Source organism: Petaurus breviceps, unplaced genomic scaffold (genome assembly GCF_028583685.1).
Source record: "Petaurus breviceps papuanus isolate PSGF00001 unplaced genomic scaffold, PetGlider_PUasm1.0 151, whole genome shotgun sequence".
In the NCBI taxonomy this organism is placed as follows: domain Eukaryota; kingdom Metazoa; phylum Chordata; class Mammalia; order Diprotodontia; family Petauridae; genus Petaurus; species Petaurus breviceps.
The window spans coordinates 19,972,275-19,986,431 of NW_027185712.1; positions in this window are offsets into that span (position 1 = coordinate 19,972,275).

The window sequence follows — 14,157 nt, forward strand, 5'->3', positions numbered from 1 at the left end:
CAAGAATCATTTACCCAGCAAAACTGAGTATAATCCTTAAATTGGATATTTAATATTATAAAGGACTTTCAAGCATTCTTGATGAAAAGACCAGAGCTGAATAGAAAATTTGACTTTCAAATACAAGACTCAAGAGAAGCATAAAAATGTAAGCAGTAAAAATAAACTCTAAGGGATTCAGTAAGATTTAAACTGTTTATATTCCTACATGGTAAGATGATAACTCCTAAGAACTTTATCCTTATTAAGGCAGTTAGAAGTATATATAGATAGAGGGCGTGGAGGTGAGTTGACTATAAAGGGATAATATAAAAAAATAAAATAAAATGAATTGGTGAAAAAGAGATTTAGATACACTGGGAAAAGAGAGAAGGGAGAGGTAGAATGGGGTAAATTATATCATATAAAAAAGGAGTGAAAGAGCATTTACAATAGAGGGGAAGATGGGGGGGTGGGCAATGCTTGAATCTTACTCTCATTGGAAAGGGCTCAAAGAAGGTATAACATACACCATTGTTGGACATAGAAATCTATAATATCTTACAGAGAAGTAGGAGTAGAAGAGAATAAGGGAAGGGAAGGCAGATTGGAAGAGGCAATTAAAAGCAAAACACTTTTGAGGAGGGTCAGGGTGAAAGGGAGAGAGACAGAGACAGAGAGAGAGACAGATAAAGAGATTAATGGGGAGCAAAGGATGGAGGGAAATATACAATTAATAATCATACCTCTGAATGTGAATGGAATGAACTAACCTATAAAATAGAAGTAGATAGCAGAGTGGATTAAAAACCAGAATTGCATAATGTGTTATTTGCAAGAAATACATTGAAGTAGAGAGAACATACAGATTAAAGGTAAGGGGCTGGAGCAGAATTTATTATGCTTCAGCTGAAAGAAAAAAAGCATGGTTAGTAATCATGATCTCAGACAAAGCAAAAATAGATTTAATTTAAAAAGATAATCTGGGAAACCACATTTTACTAAAAGGTACCATAGACAATAGCATAATAGCAATACTAAATATATATACACCAAATGGTATGGCTTCCAAATTATATTAAATTTAAAAGGTTTTGCACAAACAAAATCAATGCTACCAAGATTAGAAGGAAAGCGGGAAACTGGGGTGGGGGGAATTTACAGCAAGTTTGTGTGATAAAGGTTTCATTTTTCAGCTGTATAAAGAACCAAGTCAAATTTATAAGAATACAAGTCATTCCCAACTGATAAATGGTCAAAGGATACAAAGAGGCAATTTTCAGGTTTAACAAGGCTATCTATAGTCATATGAAAAAATGCTCCAAATCACTATTGATTAGAGAAATGCAAATTAAAACAACCCTGAGATACCACCTCACAACCATCAGATTGAGTAACATGACAGAAAAGAAAAATGACAAAATGTTGGAGAAGATGTGTGGAAATTGAGACACTCATGCACTGTTGGCAGGCTTGTGAACTGAACCAACCATTCTGGAGAGCAATTTGTAACTATGCCCAAAGGGTTATAACTATACATACCCTTTGATCCAGCTATACCACTACTAGAACTATATCCCAAAGAGATGTTTTGTTTGTTTTGTTTTTTTAAAGGAAAAGACCTATATGTACAAAAACATTATAGTAGCTCTTTCTGTGATGGCAAAGAATTGGAAATTGAAGGAATGCCCAACAATTGGAGAATAGTTGACTGAATGACATACAATTGTGATAGAATACTACCGTGTTTCCCCAGTAATAAGACACTGTCTTATTATTTTTTTTGGAAAGAAAAACACCACAGGGCTTATTTTCAGGGGAGGGGTTATGTTGTCCTGCCTCAGCTCTCCTCCGCGGCACTGCTCTCAATGGCGCCAGCAAGCAAATCACTGGGGAAGAACAGGATGACGCGCTCACTGCTGCAGCTCTGATTGGATGCAGCTTGGAGAGCGGCGTGCGTTTCACGGGGGGGGGGGGAACGGTGCATACAGAGGGTACCATAATGTAGCGTGTAGTGCAGGGGATCACCTTCACTATAGTAGCAATCTCAATAAGGCTTATTTTCAGGGGAGGGCTTATTTTAGAGGAATCTTACACAGTAAGGGGAGGGCTTATTTTCGGGATATTTCTTATTATCGGGGAAACACGGTATTGTGCTATTAGAAATGATGAGCAGGATGCTTTCAGAAAACTCTGGGAAGATTTAGATGAACTGGTGCAAAGTGAAGTGAGCAGAACCAGGGGAACATTGTACATAGTAACAGCAGTATTTTATAAAGATCAACTTAGCTATTCTCAATAATATAGCAATATTCAATACTATACTCAATACTATAGCAATATTCAATACAATACTCAATACTATAGCAATATTCTCAATATACAATGATTCAAGACAATTTCAAAAGACTAATGATGAAGCATATTGTCCACCTCCAGAGAAAGAACTTATGGAATCTGAATGTAGATTGAATCATACTTTTAAAAAACTTTATTTTTCTTGGAGTTTTTTTTTAATCTGTGTTTTCTTTTACAACATGACTAATACGGAAATATGTTTTGCATGACTACATGTAAATAACCTACCGTGTTTCACCGATAATAAGACACTGTCTTATTATTTTTTTGGACAGAAAAACACCGGAGGGCTTATTTTCAGGGGAGGGCTTATTTTAATGAACATTGGCAGCAATTTTAATAAACAGGTAAATGTGAACAAAAAAATGTACCTTTATTCAATAATGAATTCAAGAAAGAACAGGATGATGTGCTCACTGCTGCAGCTCTGATTGGATGCAGCTTGGAGCGCGTGTAGCGCAGGGAATCACCTTCACTACAGTAGCAATCTCAATAGGGCTTATTTTCGGGGGAGGGCTTATTTTAGAGGAATCTTACACAGTAAGGGGAGGACTTATTTTCGGGATAGGTCTTATTATCGGGGAAACACGGTATATCAAAGTGCTTGTCTTCTCAATGAAGTGGAGGGGAGGAAGAGAGAGATAATTTGAAACTCAAAATTTTTAAAAATATTAAAATTATTTTTACATGTAATTGTAAAAAAATAAAATTTTAAAATCTATGAAAAACCAACTAAACCAATGTGTATATTGTGCTGTGATCAACTGGCATCATCATGCACTCTTTTTTAATTTTTTCCAAATGCTTTATTAACTTCTTATTTACATCATTCATTTCCACTAGATTTTGAGTTACAAATTTTCTCCTTGTTTTTCCCCTACCCACCACTCCAAAATAGCAGTCCCCATCATGCACTCTTGATTTAATGGAGAAGCCCCCCCTATTTTTTGGCTGCTAACATTATGCCTGTTTTCCAGAGATGGAAAGAATAACCCAAGAGGGGCTTTGGTGGAAAATAAATTATTTTGGTTTGAGTAGTACTCTTTGTTTGATCATCTTTTTCCTGATGTAAAAGAGCAAAGAGAAAGAATACTAGAATTCACCTCATCATCACTTCCTGAAAAATATTTATAATTTTAGGATATTAACTCAAGTACCTTTTCCTATTACAGTCCAATTCTGATACTCCTTCATTCCATGGAGGTGACCTTAAATTCTCTAAACTTTGACATGAAGAGTATAGCTCTACAAAGGCTCTGAAAGTGGAACCTAGCAACAAATGTCTATAATTATCATGTAAGGATGACCTGGCTAAAGTGTAGCAAATGAAAATACAGAGCAAAAAGTTCCCAAAAGGTAATTTCTTCCCCTCTGCCCCCACACAAAAGAACAAAAAACCACTTTATCATCTTGATTGTTTCTGGCCCTTGAGCTAGGTTGGTACTGAAGAAGGGTCTGTACCATCTGGGTCTGTGTCAAATGGTCACAATCCAGAACCTGGATTTACTGACTTCCCTAATCTAAACTGGTGACTGAGTAATCTACAATAATTGCTAAAAAGTCTTTTCTTTTCAATATCAGCATGAAAGTAGCCCCAGCAATCATAGAGCTGGAAGGAGTTAGTAAGGAACTGTAAAGAGAGAGAGAAGAGAGAGATAGACACCTTTCTCTAGCAGAAAGACCAGAGAATTGAGCAAATAAAAATATTTTTAAACCAAATCTAATACAATGAAAAGATGCTGTAGGTAAAAGAATCCTGGGATAAACCCCCAGAAGTAGAGAACAATACCGTAATCATTTTAAAAAAAAGAACCCCTGAAATGAGAATGGATTGGATACAAAGACTCCAAGAGTGAATGAAAGGCTATTGCTCACAGAAAACTTGGATTCAAATCTTGGAAAGACCAGGATAGCAAGATCCATAATGGCAAAAATAACTGTTAAACAAAAATCACATTTTCTAATCAACAAAAATCTCCCCTCTCTCATTCCTACACTGAGAACAAAAGAAAAGCAAAATTCTTGTCATAAACATGTTTAGTCAAGCAAAACAAATTTTGTTTGTCTTTACCAAGTTGTTAACACTGTATAAATTATATTCCCAGTTTTGTTTCCTTCACTTCACATCATTTCATTCAAGTTTTCTCAAATTTCTCTAACACCATTTCCATCATAATTTCTTACAGCCCAATAATATCCCATCACCTTGATATAATTTGTTGAGCTATGCTCCAATTGATGTGCATTCCCTCAGATTCCAGTTCTTTGCCACCTCAAAGAGTTACAGTTTTGTTCATCCTTAGAGTTTGTTTTTCTTGAATCTACTATCCATTTAATTTCCCCATCTCCCTTCTCCCCTTTCCTTAGGTCCCTTTTCAATGAAATGTATTTCTGTATCCAAATCTGTGTGTGTATGTGTGTGTGCATGTATTTTTCCTTCTTTTGACCAATTCAGATGAGAATGAGGTTCAAGTATCCTGTTATTCTCATCTCTTACTCCTTGTTTGTATAGACTTTTCTCTGTGCATCCTGATTATGTGAATTAATTTTTAATTCTCCTTTTCCTTTCCCTTAGACCATTCCTCTTTTCCTTCCTTTCTATTCTTCTTTTAAGCTTATCAAGATAGAACCACTCCAAAACCTTTCTGTTTTAGTAGACTCCCTCTATTGTACCTGATGACAATAAGGTTCAGAGGGGACACATGTATTATCTCCCCACATTAGAATGTAAGTAGTTTATCCTTGTTTAGTCTCTTCTAATTGAATATTTGTGTTTACCTTTTTATGTTTATCTAACCCTTGTGTTTGAGCTTCAAAGTTTCCATGCAGTCCTGGTCTTTTCTTTTTTTTTCATTTTTCAAATGCTTTATTAACTTCTGATTTACATCATTCATTTCTTTTTTTTAAATTTTTTTATTTTTAAGCAATCTGGGTTAAGTAACTTGCTCAAGGTTACATGGCCAGTTATTTCTGGGTGTGGTGCTGAGTGTCTGAGCCCGGGATTCAATCTCCAGGTCGTCCCAACACTGGAGCCGGTGCTCTTACTCGCTGAGCCACCTGATCGCCCCTAAGCAATTGGAGTTAAGTAACTTGCTCAAGGTTACACGGCCAGGTGTTTCTGGGTGGGTGCTATACATCATTCATTTCCACCAGATTTTGAGTTACAAATTTTCTCCCCGTTTTTCCCCTACCCACTGCCCCGAAATAGCAGTCCCACATGATATCCCCTCCTCCAATATGCTCTCTCCCATATTTTCTCCCATACCCCTCTCGACTTTTCCAGTAGGGCATGGTGGATCTCTATGCCCCAGTGCCTGTATACCTTATTTCCTAATTACATGTAAAATAGTATTAATAATAGTGTATATATATATATATATATATATATATATATATATATATATATATATACACATTTGATTTTAAAACTCAATTCCAGATTCATTCCTTTCCTCCCTTGTCACCCACCCTTACTGGGAAGATAAGCAGTTCAGTATAGGTTGTACATGTGAGACTAATGCAAAACAATAACATAGTAAATACATTGTAAAAGACTGACTATATTTCCCTCCCTCCTATCCCACCTCCCACTTGTTCTATTCTCTACTTTGATCCCGTCCCTTTTCAAAAGTGGGTACTTCCAACTTTCCTCCCCGCCAGCCTGCCTTCCCTCTCATCTTCTTCGCCCCTACTCTATTCTATCTATGAGATACCCTATTTAATGTGTATTTCATTCCCTCCCTGAGCCAAATTCAATGGGAATAAGGTTGGCCCATTCCCTTTTGCCTTCCTATTCTTCCCCTCCATTGTAACCATTTTCCCTTGCCTCTTTTATATGAGATAGTTTACCTCATTCTGTCTCCTCATCTCCTTTCATTATATTGCTCTCTCACCTCTTAATTTCACCTTTTAAGTATCATCCCTTCCTGTTAAATTGGTCCTGTGCCCTCTTTCTATGTATACCCATAAACACATGTACACATATTCACATATGTATTAATATGCCCATATATAGAAATATATATATATACATATATATATATATATATATTTCTTTTTCCTTCAACTATTTTCATACTGAGAAAAGTTTCATCAGTTACAATTATTGTTTTTTCCATGTAGGAATGTTAATAGTTCTACTTTGATAAGTTCCTTATGATTTCTTTTCTCTGTTTACCTTCTCATGCTTCTTGAATCTGAATGTCAAATTTTCTATTCAACTCTGGTTTTTTCATCAAGAATGCTTGAAAGTCCTCTATTCCACTGAATGACCATATTTTCCCCTGAAAATATGAAATACTCAGTTTTGCTGAGTAGGTGATTCTTGGTTTTAATCCCAGCTCCTTTGACCTCCAGAATATCATATTCCAAGCCCTTCAATCCCTCAGTGTAGAAGCTGCCAGATCCTGGGTTATCCTGATTGCGTTTCCACAATATTCAAATTGTTTCTTCCTGGATGCTTGTAATATTCTCTCCCTAATCTGGGAATTCCAAAACCTGGCTATAATATTCCTAGGAGTTTTCTTTTTAGGATCTTTTTCAGGAGGTGATTGGTGGATTCTTTCAACCTCTATTTTGCCCTCTGGTTCTAAAACATCAGGGCAGTTTTCTTTGAGAACTTCCTGGAGGATGGTTTCTAGGTTCTTACTTTGATCATGGCTTTCAGGTAGTCCAATAATTTTTAAATTCTCTCTTCTGGATCTATTTTCCAGGCCAGTGGTTTTTCCCATGAGATATTTCACATTGCCTTCTATTCTTTCATTTGTTTGGATCTGTTTAACAGCATCTTGATTTCTCATAAAGTCATTAGCTTCCATTTTCTCCAATCTAATTCTGAAGCAATGATTTTAACTTTTAACTTTTATCTTCTTGAATAAGATATTCCAAGATCTCCATTCCTTTAGAATTGTGGCTGCTATATTATATGTGATTCTGACTTGATTCCTCAGTACTTGAATCCTTTCTGATTTTTTACAGTATTTTTTTCTCTGATCTAGAAGCCACAGATTTTGGCTATAATGTTTCTGGGAGTTTTCATTTTGGTATTTCCTTCAGAAGATGACTGATGGATTCTTTCAATTTGGTTCTAAGTTCTTTGGTTCTAAGAATGTTGAGCACGTTTCTTGTAAGATTTCTTGAAATGATGTCTAAGATTTTTTAAAATTTATTTATTTACTTTTAGTTTACAACATTAAGTTACACAATCCCTTGAGTTTCTAATTTTCTCCCCCTTCCTCTCCTCCCCTCTCTCCCCCATGATAGCATGCAATCAAATATTGGATCTACAAATACCTTTACGTTAAACATTAGTCAAGTTGTAAAGAAGGATTATAACCAATGGAGTGAACAATGTGAGTTTTGTTTTACTTTTATATTGCTTTTTGGTCATAGCCCCCTGGTAGTTCAATGACTCTTTTTTTTTTTCTTCAATCTGTTTTCCAGGTCAGTTTTATTTCCTATGAGATACTTTATATTTCCTTCTTTTTTTCAGTTTTTTTTTTTTACTTTTTTCTACTATTTTCTGTTGTCTTTTGGGAGTTATTGAATTTTATTTGGTCCCTTCTAATTTTCAAGGAGTTTGTTGTCTGAACAAGGTTGTCTACCTCTTGTGTCAAGTTGTTGATTCCCTTTCCAATTCTTCCTTCCATAAGTCTTACTTATTTTCCATCTCCCTCCACCCCTGCCCAGCACTCTCAATTCATTTATAAAAGCATTTTAAAAAATCAAAATTTTCACTTAATCTCTTTTAGGAATTACTAGTTGAATATGTGCCCAAGCTGTGTTTTACTTTGAGGCATTGCATGTAAATATTTTGGAGTTACTATCTTCTGGGTTTATATCTTGAGCATTTCTGATAGTGTAATAGTTTTGAATGGTGGCATTCTTTCTGGTTTACTCATTCTTCTAGCACACTTTCTGACTTTGGACTTTATATTAATACCAGACTTTGTGTGCTTCTGGAGGGAAGGTTTGGACTGATTTTGATGCTGCTTTCTTGGAATACTGAGTATTGTGTTATTCCAGGATCTCAGGAACAGGCTGGGAATCTGCAGACTTTCAGTGTTTGCAAAGTGGTCGGATTCAGGGCAACGTCTGATTACTGCCATACTGGCCTGAGCACTACCAATACCTGATCAGCATTTGAATCTGAGCAAGAGTAGACTGCTTCTGGACTCAGCCACTGTTAGCCAGCAAATTGACCAACCAACTTCTGTTGGTTCAGAGTGGCAGAATTGTAGGCTTCCCTTTGGTCTAGGATTTTTTCCCTGGTTATTCCTCTACAGGTTCAGATTGGGTTAGAAACTGGTACTGAGACATGGGTCTGTTCCTGCAAACCACACAGCTGCTCTTTGCTTCTGAACTTGTTCTTCCCTCAGCATATAGTTGAGGGCCTACTACTAGTTCATTATCCCACGCCACCCCTTGGGCATAAATATTCTCCTCAGTGGACCCTGGAGCTGTGATCCAGATCATGGTAGAGGGTGACAAAGCTGCCAGTTGGTACTTGTTCTTAAATCTGTTATGAGATGTGCCCCTTGTTGAATTTTGGACCTCATGTTGCCCAGTGCTCAGTCTTGGTCCTTTAGTGCTGCTCCCTTGAGTTATCACTTCTGGACAAACCCTGTCGCCAATATCCACAGACACCCCCCCCCCTCCCACCCCATCCACATCTCCCTATACTGACCTAGGGTGAACATATGACTTACTGTGATTTTTTTTCTTGGATTTCCTGATCAGGATTTACTTTAGTGCATTTTCTAGATCTAGAAGAGGATATTTTTTTTTGACAGAAGAGAATGCACTACATTTCCTCCTGCTACTTTACCATCTTGCCTCAACTCAAAAAAATCACTTTTATTAAATATGGAGAAGCTCACTTTTCCTAGCAGCAGAGAGAAGCCCAGCTAAAGACCTTAAAAATGGCTAGAATCTTCCAGAATCACAGGTTTGATCTGGATGGAGAATTCAACAAACCTAATTAAGGTAGTTCTTTTTATTCAGATTTCCCTTGGGTCTCTAATTTAAATCATGTAAGTCTCCTGGTAATTATTATAGATAAAGGGGTTCACAGACTGGCTAGGTTCACACTGTGGTCACTACCTAGCTGAGTAGTAGTTGATGGTTCTGCTATCTGGGTTCAGACAGTGGTTACCATTCCAGCTGAAAATGAGGAGTCACTTTATTCATTCTGTCTTTCAATATAATGCCCTCCACAAAATTTTTTTAATCTCCTACAAAGTGCTGTAAAAAAATGAAGGAAGAAATAAAGAGAAAAATTATAGCTCTTGAGAAAAAGCTAGGAAAAAATAATGAACTGTTTCAGAGTTCAAAAACCTTAACAAAGTAGTGGTCACTTTGAGAAATAGAATAGAGAAATAATTCAAATTACAATAAACCAGAAGGCAAGAGAAAAAGTTTGCAGCCAAGAATCACTTATCCTCCAAGGCTGAGTATAATCTTACAAGGAGAAAAATGCACCTTTAATAAAACCTAGAACTAAAAAGAATCTTTGGAATGTAAACAAATGGTACAGAAACCAAGAAAGGTAAACAAGGTTGAGCAACTTGAAATTTATAAATGATAATCAAGTACCTACAGCCTGAATGAAAGAAACCATTGTTCCTTCAGAATCCTACCATTATTAGGGGACAGTGAAGGAACAAAGAAAAATAAACTCAGTGTCTGGATGCTTTAAAAAGATAAAAAGAAAAGAAAAGGAAAAGAAGATATAATCCACTATTCACTGAAGTAACTTCTTAGCACATAATTCATAAAAATGATTGTCAAATTCCAGAGATTCTGGGTCCAAGAAAAAATGTTATAAGTAGCTAGAAAGAGAAAGATCATGTACCCAGTTAGAATCAAACCAAAAAGAAATAAAACACAGATAGAAAACTTATAGACCAATATGTTTCACAGATACTAAATATGCAAGATTGAATATTAAACAATCAATCAATCAATATTTTTAAAGAACCTACAATATACCAGTCATTGTATTAGTCACTGGAGATATAAGTACAGAGTGAAATGATAAAATAATACTTAGAACTCTATAGCAATATATGAAAAAAAATTACCCACTGGATGCTTAAAAAAACAAAAAGAAAAGAAAAGGAAAAAAAGACTACAAGATTAGTTCAATGTTAGGAAAATTAAGAACATAATAGGTCAGATGAATAAAAAAGCAGCAAAAATGAATTAGATTACATCAATAAATAGAGAAAAAGTCTTCAAACATCTATTTGTATTAAAACAAAAAAGCATAAGAATAAATAAACTTCACAACATATGTGTGACTACCAACTTTGATAGACTGGACTCTTATAAGTCAACTCCAAAAGACTCACGATGGAGAGAGATATCTACATTCAGAGAAAGAACTAGAAATAACAGAATTTGAATGCAGATTGAAGCAAACTACCTGCTCTCTTTCTTTTTCTTGTTTGGTTTTGTTTCCTTTTTCCTATTGTTCATTCCATCTGATACAATCCTTCTTTATAACCTGACTAATGTCTAATGTGAAAGTATTTGCAGATCCTATACTTGATTGTATGCTGCCATGGGGGGTGGAAGAGGGAGGGGGAGAAAATTTGAAACTCAAGGAATTGTGGAACTGAATTGTATAAACTAAAAGTAAACAAACAAATTAATAAAGACCCCCCAAAAAGAATAAATAAACTTTCCATGGATGTGATTAATTCCTACATAAAATGATGGACTTTGGGACTGCTAGGTAGTGCAGTGAATAGAGCACTGGCCCTAGAGTCAAGAGGACTTGAGTTCAAATGAGGCCTCAGACACTTGACACACAACTAGCTGTGTAACTTTGGGCAAGTCACTTAACCCCAACTGCCCTCCAAAAAGAAAAATAAAAGATGGACTTTTTCATAATAAAAAACACTAGGAGTATGTCCATTTCCCCCACTATTATTTAGCATCATTCTAGAAATGCTAATTTTAACAATAATCCAAGCAAAGATAAATTGAATAAATTATCATTGAAAAGATAGGAGCAAAATTATTGCTATTTTAAAAAGATGTGACTACTTACTTAAAGAACCCCACAGGCTCAATGAAAAACATAGCAAAAACAATAAACAGTTAAGAATCCACCTAAAACAACAGTCTTTATGTATATTGCTAAGAAAACCCAACAAGAAGAAATTTAAGAAAGAAATTCCATTCAAGATGACTACGAAATATATAAGATACTTGAGAGTTAACTGACCAAGGTGTACTAAGACTTATATGAATACAAATGCAAAACACTATACTGAGAAATAAAGGAAGACATACTTGGAGAGATATTCACTATTCATGGATGGACTGTGACAAAATTAAAGTGATTTCTATCTAAATTAATTTACACATTAAGTTCTATAGCAATCAAATCACTAAGAAATCATTTTTTGGAACTAGATAAAATAATAACAAAATTCATTTGGAAGAACATAAGTTGAAGAAGTTCGAGGGAAATAATGTGAAAAATTTTAGGAGTAAAATACATTTAGTATTATTCAATTTCAAACTAGGAGAGCAAATTATATAACACTAGTATTGTTAGGAAAGAGTTGAGAGTTCTCATCAATGCAATGCCCAACCATTACTCCAGAGGACTGATAATGAATCTTGCTACCTATTTCCTGATAGAAGTGATTGACTCAGGAAGCAGATGTGTGTGTGTTTTCCAATAAGGATTTATATGTATGTATATATATATATATATATGTTTTTTTGACTGATTATTCATATTTGTTACAATGGTATTTTTTTCTCAATAGGGAGAGAAGAGGAAGTAGATTTTTTCAACTGAAAAAAAATTTAATGAACAGATAGTTCTCAAAAGAATAAATGTAAATCAACAACAACCAAATAAAAGAATGCTCCAAATTATAGTATGGGAAATTCAAATGAAAATAACTCTGAAATTTCACCACACATTCATAATTTTAGAAAATTAAAATATTAAATTTAAGAGGGTGTGTGGGAAGATAGTCACTCTAATACACTATTGGCAGAACTATGACCTGCTCCATTCATTCTGGGGGGAAAATGGAATTATACAAAACATTCCATGTCCATATGTAATCAGAATTCAACCTTTTATGTTCATCTCTATCTTTGTTTGGTCAAGCACTCTCTCTCTCTGAATCTGCAATAATGAAAGTTATTACCTTTCCTTCTCCTTTAATTTGTTTATGATATAACTTTTTATGTCCATGTCATGTACTCATTCAGAACTTATTATGGTATATTGCATGAGATACTGGTCTAAACCAATTTCCCTGACATTTGGTGTCCTTGATTTTTTAAACATGCTACTGTGTTCAATTTACTGGGGGTCTTGTGTCTCCATCTTTCTACTTATCTCCCTTTCTAATTTTTAAACCAGAATTGGGGGCTGTAGATCAAACTGCAAAAGAAGAAAAAAGGAGCAGAAATGCTTTTTAGGCAGGTATGAATCTATCATTCTGCTTCTTAGCTCCATTGCTTTTGACAATGATTTAAATGGAAGTTGTATTCTCTTAATATACATAAAATGAAATCAATGTAGCAATCAAGGGTTCTATCTGATCTTAGTGAAATAGACCAAGCCCAAAACTAATCTTCTCTTTCACTGGGGTGTTTACAAGTTTGCTAGTTTGGGGTCTTATGGATTATCCCCTATTGCTGAATCCTGAAATAACTACAAAATTATTTGACATTTATTTGGCATCTATTTTATAAGGAGTTAATAAAATTCCTTTCATGGGATTATAGACAGAGCTCAAAGGGACCTTAGATTATCAACTTCTCCCTGCTCATTTAACTTTAGTTTAACATTTTCTTCTAATTTTGAACTTGACAAATATCAACAAACATGAATATTTCTTTTTTTGAGATAAATTTCTTTTATTTATTTTTCGTTTACAACATTCATTTCCACAAGATTTTGAGTTACAAATTTTCTCCCTGTCTTTCCCCTACTCACCACCCCAAAACAATGATCCTATTGAATACCCCTTCCCCCAGTCTGCTCTCTCCTATATCCTCCCCTATCCCCCGACCTTTCAGTAGGGCAAGATGGATCTCCATACCCCAGTGCCTATATATCTTATTTTCCAGCTGCAAAACATGAATATTTCTACATGCAAAGAAGAACAGAAAAAGAAGACTGTTCTTCTTGACCATGTTTCCTCAATTCTCTCATTTTTACAGATGAGAAAACTGAAACCCAGAGAATTTGAGTTATTGACTACAGTCCTACAGCTAGTAAGTATCTGAGGTGGTATTTGATTCCTGAATCCAAATGTAGTAACTTGTTGAGTGTGCCATGATCTCTCCAGAAAGGATTCAAGTACGGGCCTGGTAACAGACTGTTTGTCTGTCACATATATGTATATATGTGTGTTTGTATACATATACACACATGTATATACTCACCTACATATGTGTACATGTACACACACATATACATACACACATATGTGTATAAAATTACTAATAGGATCGATTTAAGAAAGCAACAGGGGCAGTGTGATGAATTTTCAACAGTAGCAATTTTGAGAGATTTTGAGGGTGATGGTCTATGGGAGAAGAAGTGCCCACACTGAGGAAATCACGGATCCTTGAAGTATTGACATATTGAAACACACTATCTCCTTTTATAAATGAGAGTGGAAAGATCCCGGTGCTTTCTATTGCATGAATCCCAACTGTTTGTTTTTCTATTGAATTATATTCCCTCTTGGACAATTTCCTACTTAAGTTTCCTGCATCTTATTTTTAAAAGTTGGTTCATTTGGTGGAAATAAAGCCTTGCATTCAGTAACCTAT